At 38.9% G+C, this 11,335-nt stretch overlaps 1 protein-coding gene across 5 annotated transcripts in view; it reads left to right on the top strand.

Annotated features, from left to right (window-relative positions):
• Positions 1-473: 473 nt before the first annotated feature.
• The window catches only part of LARS2 (leucyl-tRNA synthetase 2, mitochondrial), a 200,267-nt gene continuing 189,405 nt past the window's right edge, over positions 474-11,335 (top strand). For 4 of the 5 annotated variants that reach the window (XM_077129574.1, XM_077129571.1, XM_077129573.1 and 1 more), the window contains exon 1: positions 474-581. The gene's annotated coding sequence lies outside the window, so the exon portion shown is untranslated. The remainder of the gene's footprint in view (positions 582-11,335) is intronic. The other variant, XM_077129572.1, reaches the window with a different exon arrangement.

Raw genomic sequence — 11,335 nt, 5'->3', positions numbered from 1 at the left:
TGGCCAAGCGATTCCCCTCCCAGGGCAAGAGGATCATCATTAAGAAGCCTTAATCATCAGGGAGGCCTCTACTCAACGAGAAAGAAAAAGATCGTCCAAGCCTAGTAAGTAGACAGTAGCAGCTGGAATTTGAATTCTGTCCTCTGGACTCTCCCAGGGTTCTTTCCACCACCTGCTGCCTGGTTCATCCAGGGGCCACTAAACTAATGGCTCTTAAAAGTCTGCTGCAATTTGAATAATTAGTGCCTCAAGATCTAGAGTTAAATCGACAGGCGACACAGAGCAGCCTGCAGGGCCGAAGGGCGGGGTTCGGGGCCGGGAGGCGGAACCCCGGGTCGCGGCGCTGACGCCAGGGTCCCGCCTACTGCCGGGAGTCAGGGACAGGGCCGCGAACCTGTCTCGACCGGCTTCGCGCGCCAGTCTCGTCCGGCTCCGCCCTTCCTGTCCGTGTTTGCGGCGGCCGCTATCAATAAAGTTGTTGTTCTGTCAAAATGGCGGCACCCATGGTGACTGGCCGGACCGTGCTCGCTTAAAGCGGCATCGGAGGAGTGAAGTAGCCGCAGGTCAGAGCCTGTGAGCAGGTAACCCCCTGGCCGAGGCTAAGCGGGACAAGAGACGAGGCCCAATCTCCTCTTGTCCTGATTGGGAGGTTCCGACTTGGTAGGAGCAGAAATGGAAGGCGTGGGGTGGGATAGGTGGTCTTGGAGCCGTGCAGTTTCCGAGCTGGTAGAGACTCCTAAATCAAGGTCTTCAGGCTCTTCGAGCCACAGACCCGGTTGATATAGCTCTGGACCTCCTTCTTGGAAGAACGCACATGTGCGCATAGTTTTGTACGGAGGTACCGCTGCCCTCTCCTCCAGTTCATCTTTTGATCTTTATCCCCTTGGATGGGGATTTAGACTCCTTAAAGTTCATCCAGGGTATCTCGTGGCCCAAAGTTCATTGCCATAGCATGTTAGGTTTCGAAGGTCCTCAGAGATCATCAGGGTCTGCCTTTACTCTTACAGAGAAGGAAACTGAAGTTCCAGATAGGAAATAATTTGTCTGAGGTCACACAGGGAATTAATAGTTGCAAAAGCAAAAATATGTTTTTTGTTATAAGACGTGGTTTCTTTAAGATGAATTCTCCCAGATAAATGATTCCACACAATTCTTTTGTGCCTACACAAGTGCCCTCAAGTGGCTTCTCCAATGTGTTCTGTGTTTTTTTTGCTAGCTTCCTACAATTCTAATTTTCTGTCAGTGTGTGATAGTTTTTGGGCATCCAGTTCTCAGATCACTTGCTGCTACACTTATGATTGTCAAAAATCTCAAATGTAAGCCGCAATTGAGGTTGGGTCAGGGCTGACTCTAATGAAGCATGGAGTGGAGGGGAGTGATGCTTTGGAAGGAGGTGGAAGAAGAAACAAAATTCCAAGTATCTATGGAAGGACCTGGAAGAGCCAGAGCTAAGGAAGAGGGCCAAGTTAATCATAAATGCAGAACAGGACACCTTTCAAATCCACTGTATGCTTTTGATGTACAGTCCTCTAAAAGAGTGAATGCTCCTTGATGCCAGAAAGAGGCAGTATCCATCAGGGCTTTGGTTTTGAGGGGTACTTGGCAAGACCTAGAACAGGTCCTGGGAAGTAGAGGAAGGAAACAAGACTGAGCCCCAGAAAGTTCATTTACCTGGTTTCCACTGGGTCTCCCACTCACACCAGGCTATCTGTTAGTTAATACATGTTGGATTTGCAGTTGATCCTTTATGGTCTCCGTTTATACACAATTTAGAGTCAAAATATACACTTTTGACTGATTTTTAAGGCCTCCTTCAGTTCTACATGTCTGTGATTTATTCTTTAAAAATGTATTTTTGGGCGGTGGAATGGTGGCTTGGTGACAGAGTTCTCGCCTGCCATGCCAGAGACCCGGGTTCAATTCCTGAAGCCTGCCATACAAAAAAAAGTATTTTTTAGTTAATGAAAGTTAATATGGATTCATTGCTTTTATTTTTTGAACTGTTAAGGAAAGAAAAATATATACCTGAAGTGGAAATGTCCTCCATCTATTCCTCAAATATAGCCACTGTTAATGGTTTCATATACGTGGGATTCATTCTTTATTACTCAGGGAACAGTGGTAAACTAGACTTTTGATGTGCCTCATAAGTCACAGTTTAATGACCTCTGTCTACATTCTTCTATATTTATTAACACTCTTAATATTCCATTAGTAGCTGATTTAGTAGCAGCAGGGTCATTTTCAGTAGTGCAAGATCAAAACATAGAGTGTGTTGGCTTCAAAAGCTTTCGACTTCTTTAGTGTTGGAATTAGCATTTAATTCAGTTTATTCTACTGACTTTCTGTCCTAACTAGATTGGGGGGAAAGGAGCCAGACAGTTTGGCTGTATAGTTAAGTTGTATATCTTCCCTCCAGTCTTATTTTGCCTAGAAAATCAATTCCTTGCTTTTTTAGCATAAGCGTGGTTCAGTTGTCTGAGAGAGTATCACAACGAAGACAGTATGCAAGGAAGTAGATTAAAGTGGGCTGGGAAGAGTTTGAGAGGTCTTCCAGGGATCCAGAGCACCATCCCCAGAGAACAACCTAACCTTTACTTAAAGATGCACAAAGTAAAGCATATCTTAGAGATGAACCTTTCAGAGACAGTGTGCCAGGTTAATGTTTGTTTATTCTTTTGCAGAGAAGACTGGCAGAGCCATGTTATCTGCTAAGGGCTATGTGTTGTTTCGAATCTGTTGTGCACCCCAGAGAAGCCATGTTCTTTCATCCGCATTCAGTATTGCTGGGTGGGATCTTTTTTAAGTCAGTAGAATGAACTCCATTTCATGGAGATGTGACCCACCCAGTTGTGGGTGGTAACTTTTGATTAGGTGGTTTCCATGGAGATGCATCTTCACCCATTCAAGGTGGGGGGTTGCTTACTGGAGCCCTTTAAGAGGGAACCATTTTTGAAAAAGCTTTGGAGCCAATAGGGCCCACCTTCCGAGATGGAAGAAAATGCCCCCGGGGAAGCCATTGAAGCCTGGAGAGAAAGCTAGCAGACAGCCCATGTTCCTTCCCAGCTCACAGAGGTCTTCTGGACTGACTGGCCTTTCTTGAAGCAAGGTGTCTTTCCCTGGATTCATGTCCTTAGAACTGTAAACTTGCAACTTAATAAATTCCCTTTTTTAAAAGCAATTCCGTTTCTGATGTATTACATTTTGACAGCTTTTACAAACCAAAATAGGCTATTACACATTTTGAACAAATCACGGGCCTCTTTAAAAATTGTTGTGAAATAGGAAAATTGAAATTAATCAGTTTGAGTTAATGTTTACAAAATATAACATGATGCCAATTTACTTAATTGTTAAATTTGGTAAATATAAAAATTCCACTTTAGATTTTCCTAACTATCCAAGAATTTATGAGAAATTGTGGGTAATCATAAGCCAGCTGAGTGACTCAAAGCCAGGTATTTTCAATAGCAAAATGATTAAAATTTTCTACTAGATTTTATAGCCAAAATATATCTTTGTAGGTGCCACCACCATTGCTGCTGGTTTCATCTCTGCTGATATGGTCCAGGTACAGGATTAGCCAAGTCTGACTTTTTTTTCCTTCAATTTTCTGTACAGAAAATTTATGCTGGTTCCTTTTAGATAGAAGAATTGTAGTGAATGGCCACTCTGTAAATAGTGATTTTGAAAAAAGATGAAATTAAAGTTGCAACATATTATACAGCCTTATAGAATCTTATGGATATTCTCCCCAGTCCCCGGCAGCATAGGTTGAATTAGTAACTATTTTATTAGGTAAATAAGCATAGAGTGGGTTTTATTATCACATTAATTATTTTGGAGCCAGCATCACATGTTTTCGTTTAGGCCTCAACAAGGATAAGAATAAGTAGAAATAATATATTTGTATATAGATATAAGCCTATTTAAATATTTGAGCCATACAATAAGACTATTTTAATTTATTTTATTGATACTATATATAGGGTGCTTTATTTTTGTCTTTTTTTTAGGTCAAAGTAATAAATATATGCAACTAAAAATGTGAATAATACTGAAAGGCAAATAGTAATGAAAACCAGTAGTCCTTTATTCAGCAATTCTAACTCTTAGTTAATTCACAGAAGAAGCCACTTATAACTTTCACTTAGTTGTTACCCATTTATCTCTAAGTAATATCTTTATTACTATTTCTTGCATTCTTAATTTTGGATGTTATTTATTACCTGTTAAGTACCCTTCTCCAAATTCGCTGGTGTAGATTGATCACTTTTTAGTTAAATCACTGAATGACATTTACATTATTATAACTATTTCATTGTTCAGTATAGAGCCATATAGTATACTATAATTATTTTTCCTACTTTCTACTGATTTACTTTTTCCAGGAGTATTTGAAAATAACATGCCTTTTTTTTTCTCTGACTGCTTTTAAGATTTTCTCTTTGGTTTTGATTGTAAGCAGTTTTGCCATGATGTATCTCTAAGAGTGCTTGTTTTTGTGTATTTATCTTGCTTGCAGTTAATATTGCTTCTTGAATCTCCAGCTTGAAATTTTACACTAATTTTGGAAATTCTTAGCCATTATCTCTACTTTTACCCTAATCTTTTCCTCCAACCCTCTTGGAACTCCAGTGACGTGTATGTTATATCCATGTGACTCTTGTTTAATGTGCCACCCCTTTCATGTCATCACCTAACCCCTGCCCTTAAAAACTCCACTCGCCAAAGCCTGTGCGCAGCACATTTACAGATCTTTTACAATTCTTTCGTCTACTTTCCTTTCTCTCAAATACCTGATATCTTAAAACCGTTCAACTCTTACATTCTTTTCTGTATTTTCTGTCCTTTTTTACTCTCTGTGCTTCAATCTGAAATTTTTTTCTAATTCGTTTTCCAGAGCACTCAAATTCTCTTTAGTTGTGTCTAATCTGTTAAATGCATCTATTGCTTTCTTTTTTTAAAACATTTTTATTTGAAATTCTTAAGTATGTACAAGTATATACCCTGTGTACCTTTCGTCAGCTTCAGCGATTATCAACTCATGGCTATTTTTTTTTTTTTTTGTTATACCCACCCGCTTCTTCCATCCCCAATCATCTTGAGGTAAATTGAGATATCATGTAACATTTAATCCAAAAATATTTTAATATGGATCTCTATAAGGTAAGAATTCTTTTTTAAAATATGACCATGATACTATTATCAAACCTAAAAAAATTAACAATAATTGTTTAATTTTATCAAATAGTCAGTATTCAGATTTCCAATTGTCCTCCATCTGTTACATTTTAATTTGTTATTGTATTTTTTATTTCTGGAATTTCCATTTGATTCTCTCAAATTTTAAAATTGGTTTCAGTTCTCTAGGTATATTCCCCATCTTGTAATCTGTTTTCTTGAGCATATTAGTTATTTTAAAGTCTGTCTTTTAACTCTAATATCAGGATCAACTTTGAGTCTCTTTCTCATGTCTGATTTTTTCATTTAGTCCTGTCTCTTGGAGTACCTGCTGACTTTTTAATTGAATGCTGGACATAATATATGAAAAATTGTAGAAGCTCTGGATAATGCATTCTTCCTTCAAAGAATATTCTTTAGCTTCTGGCAGGCTAGTAGAATCAGATCACCTTAATCCAATTAGGGTTTGAGTTAATTCAGAGTGGTTGCACTCTTGTAAGTGAAATTAGAATTTTTATCTCCCTTATATCATGAGACTGTGGATGGCTCTACTTAGCTTCCCAGCCCCTTAGCTGCCACTTTCTGCTTGGTTTTTCTGTTTCATAGTCTGTACTGTTTATGAATCAGAGAATGACTCAAAGGGAAAAGTAGCCAAGATTGTTAGGCTTCTTTTTTCCCTCAGGAACATGATTCTTGAGAGTTGAGTCTTGGTTGTTCCTGTAACATTGAACTCTATTATTTTTGTCTCCATAGCTCTATGAGACTGCTAAAAGCTAGTCTCTGCTTTTCCTTCTGCTTGACTTCTAGACTTTGAGCCAGATGCAGCTTTGAGGCAGCAAATACCTGCATAGCTTTCTTCATTTATTGTTTCTTTTCTTTTTAGGGTTTTTGTCCCTGAGATTTCTGACTGCTTTGGTAGCTTTCTGATGCCTTTTAACCTTTGTTCTTTTTTAAATCTCACTTTACTAGTTGCTCTCAGCAGGAAAGTTGGTCTATTATAGTTTGGAAGCAGAAGTCCTCTTATTCTGAGTTTTTAATTGTCTTTTATCTCTCTTTGCATTGTCTTCTCTTATCACATCTTCACTTTCTCAGAAATGAGATTATGCCCAGTACTTCAGCAGTATGGAACTCCAGTTAACTCTAGGACTCCTTCCAGCTATTCATTATCCCTATCAGTATTTCCATTTCATTGACTGACTATTTTCATTGCCCATCACCACCTCTTCATTTTCACTCCCTCTATATCTGGCTTAGATTCTATTGGTTCATTATTATATTTACTCTCTTGCATGAACCTCCAGTTCCTTTGCCCTTCTCTGCTTCTGGTACTCACCTAACAAAATCCCAGCCTTGGTGTCTTAGTTTGGTATTCTGCTCTGACAAATACCACACAATGGCTTAAATCACAGGAATCTATTGGCTCACCATACTGAGACTAGAAGAAGTCTAAAATCAAGACATCAACCGTCTCTTCGAAGACTGATTAGTATTCTGGTGCTTTTGGCAATCCTTGGGGTTCCTTGGCTTGTATTTCTGCCTCATGGTGATGTCCTTTCCTTTCTTGCTTCTATAACTTCTGGATTCTCTTTATAAGGCCAACAGTAAGCCAGAGTAAGAGCCACCCTTAATCACTTAGGCCACACCTGGATTCACACCACAGGAATAAGGATTAAGATTAAGAACCTGTATTTGTTGTGGTACATAATTCAGTCACCACATCTGGTTAAACCCATCTCTGCTTGCTTCATGCCTATACTTGAGTGGCTAAACCTGGCTGGGGAGAAAAGGACATGCTAACAACCACTAAGTTACAAATCTCAGTGGTTCTAGCATTACAGGACAATCCTGTCTTGTTTCACTTTCATGAACAAGACCTCTGCTCTCAACTATTAAATAATTTTAGTTGGGAAGATAAACAGTAAACAAGTAAGCAATTGAGTATATGAAATAATTTTCAGTAAAAAAATGTATATTCAAAAAAAAAAGTATATTCTAGAGAAAAATGAAACTGATTAAGGAGCTAGAAGGTGCTATTGTAGATGGATGGTTAGGGAAGAACTCCCCGACAGAAGTTTGAGTGGGTCTAAATGTAGCGAGAGGGAGCAATAGGAAATGCCCCTGGGGGAGTCTCAGGCAAAGGGAAGAGCAGGGACAAAAAGTGGGGAGAGCCTTGCTGTGTCCTTCAAAAAGTCAAATTGCTTGGATGTTGGCCCTCCTGGATTAACTCTTTTAATTTCTCAAAACTTCGTTGTTATTAGCTACTCTGTCTTAGGGCCCTGGTATTTTTCTGAATCTCTTTGTGGATGAGAACTGGAGTGTTTAATCTCTGTTTCTGTTCCCTTCAGGGTCATAGTTTTTATTTGTTCTGATTAGTCTCTCTCAAGTTTCAGACTTTCCTAACTATCTGGGGATCCACCACTATCCTTTTCTATTTAAGAATGAGGGATGAGCAGCATATTTTATTCACTGCTTGGAAATAAGGTAAGTCAGAAAAGTTGGCTGGATATGCATACATGCACATATGGCTATGTTTGTAAATGCCTAGAATGTTTCTGGAAGGGCACAGAAGAACCAGGTAATATCTAATATCTCCAGGGAGGAGAATGAGTGGCTGTGAGAGAAATAGCCATAAATTAAAAAAAAAAAAATTGTGTCATGTACATGTATCACCTATTAAATAAATTATTAACAACCTCCTCAAAACAAACAGACAACAGCAAAGCAAGGCCTTGAAAATCTAACTGGGAGTACTTGTGAAAGGCCTACCTGTAGGTTTAGCCCTTGGCTTGTACACTAGAACTTGGATTTAGGATCCCTTCTTATTGACTGATAAAGAATATCTCACTGCACCCTTTTGTACAAGCAATGCGGTTTGTGTTGAACACCTGCTTTCCTTCTGAGAGTTTGGAATTTTGGTATGTGCTAGACAGAGGGTGTCTGTGTGATGAGCGCCCAGTAAAAACCCCAGGCACTGGTTTTCTATGGACTTCACTGGTAGACAGCATTTCACACGTGTTGTTGTACATTGTTGCTAGGGGAACTAAGTGCGTCCCGTGTGACTCCACTGGGCGAATGCCCTTGAAAGCGTGCACCTGATTTTCTCTGGACTTCATTCCATGTACTTTTTCCTTTTGTTGATTTTTCTTTGTATCGTTTCACTATAATAAATCACAGCCATGAGCAGATCTATATGCCAAATACTGTGAGCCCTCCTAATGCATCATTGAATCTGGGGGTGATTTCAGGGAGCCTTGACATAAAGGGTGTGAATATGATTTACTGGGTCTTGACACACATTATCAGATTGTTTCCCAGAGTGGTGGAATCAATTTACATTCCCATCACAGTGTACAAAAATGCATATTTATTTTCATTAAAGAAGTTTTTGCCAATATGATAAGCAAACGATTTCATTGTTTTAATTTACATTTCCTTGAATAGTTGTAAAGTTGATCTTTTTAATATATTAGCCATTGCTATTTCCTCTTTCATGTTTTCTTTTGTCCTTTTTTTCTGGCATGTGCAGGCACCAGGAATTGAACCCGGGTCTCTGGCATGGCAGGCTAGAATTCTGCCACTGAGCCACCATCGCACCACCCTTTTGTCCATTTTTTGAATTAAAATTTTAGTGTCTCTTTTCATACGTGACCTCTTTATAGAGTGAGATAACCCTAGTCATTGTAGTTTTGGCAAACATTTTCTCTCAGCTCGTTTGCTTTTTAATTTTGTTCATTTTTTAAAAACATTTTTAAACAATGAAATAATATACAAAAAAGCAATAAATTTCAAAGTACATTGTAGCAAGTAGTTATACAACAGATTTCTGAATTTTGTATGAGTTACAGTTCCACAATTTCAGATTTTTCCTTCCAGCTGCTCCAAGATACTGGAGACTAAAAGAAATATCAATATAATGATTCAGCAGTCATACTCATTTGTTAAATCCTGTCTTCTCTGTTATAACTCTTCTTCTTCCTTTGATCCTTCTCCCAATCTTCAGGGGTATTTGGACTATGCCCATTCTAACTTTTTCATGTTGGAAAGAGGTATGAAAAGCATGGGATAGGAGGATGGAACTTAGGTGATATTCTTGGAGAGGCTGGCCCCTCTGGGTTTCAGGACTTATCTTGCCTAGGAACCCATCTGGATTTTGTAGGTTTCTGGAAAGTAATCTTAGTACGTGAAATTGTTGTAGAATCTCAGATAGAGCCCTAGGTGTTCTTTAGGGTTAAGAGGAATGGTTTGGTTGGGGTTTGGCACACCCCAACCAAATGGCAATTAGCAATGTCTAGCAGATGCTTGCCTAAGAGTAGCCTCCAGAATAACCTCTCTACTATATTTGAATTCTCTTAGGCACTAATACCTTATTTTGTTACCATTCTTTTCCCCCTTTTGGTCAGAAAGGTGGTGTCAATCCCATGGTGCCAGAGCCAGTCTTGTTCCTGGGAGTCATATCCCATGTGGCCAGGGAGACTTTCACCCCTGGTTGTCATGTCCTTAGTGGGGAGGAGGGTAGTGATTTTCCTTGCAGTTTGGCTTAGAGAGAGAGAGACCACATCTGAACAATAAAACAGGTTTTCTGGAAGTAGCTCTTAGGCAGAACCGTAGGTAGGCTTAGCTTCTCTGCTATAGAAATAAGTTTCACAAGAGCAAGCTTCAAGATCATGGCCTTGGCCTATCGACTTGAGAGTCCTTAATATTTGAGACAGTGTTGGGGGTTTCCGCTGTGGTAAAGATTAATCGTTCTGTATTTTACTCCCATCCGTCAAGGGACTTTGCCAAAGTTTTTAATTAACTGCCCAACATAGTCTGATACATCCAGGTATTCTTGAGCTATACAGAATTATAAGCCCTTATTCCCATTCTGGGCTCCATGTGTTTGGGTTGTTTAAATGAGCTATCCAGGCAGGTTGAGTTAGATTATGTGCTACAGAAAATGTAGGTTTGGAACAAAATAACCTCTCTTCCTTTGGTCTCATACAGCAGATGAAGTTCTGAAATACAGACAATGTCATCCTTACTCCTGTAGTCTGATTTACCTTAGTCCCAACCAGATTAGCTTTGTTCTTATCTCTAACTGAAGCCTGATCTCTTTTTTCATTTGCTCATGATGTTTTTGATGTTGAGAAATTTTACATTTTTGCATAGTCAGATTTGTTAGTATTTTCCTTTGTGAATCCTTCCGTTGGTTTTAGGCTCAGAATGGAATATCCCGTGCCTTCTAAAGATTTGTTAAATACTCACCTGTATTTTTGTCTTGTTTTATGGCATTTAAAAAAAAATCTTTTATCTCCCTGGGATTTACCTTATGACTAGAGATGTGGCTCTAATTTGAATCCCCCCCATTCATTTGAATAATCTGTCACTTTCTAGTTTGTTTGTACTTCTTTCTTTTTTTAAATAGTTTTGTTGTAAACAGTGAACCAACATACCAATATTCTTGACATACAGTCGTTCTTGACATACGAACATTCTTGACATGGTTACTATCAATGGCTCACAATATCATCATATAGTTGTGTATTCATCACCATGATCATATTTTTGAACATTTGCCTCTCTCCAGCAAAAGAAAAAAAAAAAGAAAAAACTCATACATGCCATACCCCTTACCTCTCCCTTTCATTAACCACTAGTATTTCAATCTACTCAGTTTATTTTAACCTTTGATACCCCTATTACTTGTCTATTTTTGTATCCATATTTTTTCACTCATCGGTCCATACTGTAGATAAAAGGAGCATTAGACACAAGATTTTCACAATCACACAGTCACATTGCAAAAGCTATGTCATTATACAATCATCTTCAAGAAACATGACTACTGGAACACATCTCTACAGTTTCAGGCACTTCCCTCTAGCCACTCTAATAAACCATAAACTAAAATGGGGATATCTCTATAATGTGTAAGAATAACCTCCAGGATAATCTGTCAACTCTGAAATCTCTCAGCCACTAACAGTTTATTTTGTCTTATTTCTCCCTTCCCCCTTTCAGTCAAGAAGGTTTTCTCAATTCCTTGATGCTGAGTCCCAGTTCCTTCTAGGATTTCTGTCCCACGTTGCCAGGGAGGTTTACACCCCTGGGAGTCATGTCCCATGTACAGAAAGGGAAGGCAGTGAGTTTACTTGACATGCTGGCTGAGAGA

The sequence above is a fragment of the Tamandua tetradactyla genome, chromosome 15, assembly GCF_023851605.1.
Source record: "Tamandua tetradactyla isolate mTamTet1 chromosome 15, mTamTet1.pri, whole genome shotgun sequence".
NCBI lineage: Eukaryota > Metazoa > Chordata > Mammalia > Pilosa > Myrmecophagidae > Tamandua > Tamandua tetradactyla.
The sequence above is the reverse complement of the archived record's forward strand: the minus strand, read 5'-3'. Positions and strand labels throughout refer to the sequence as shown.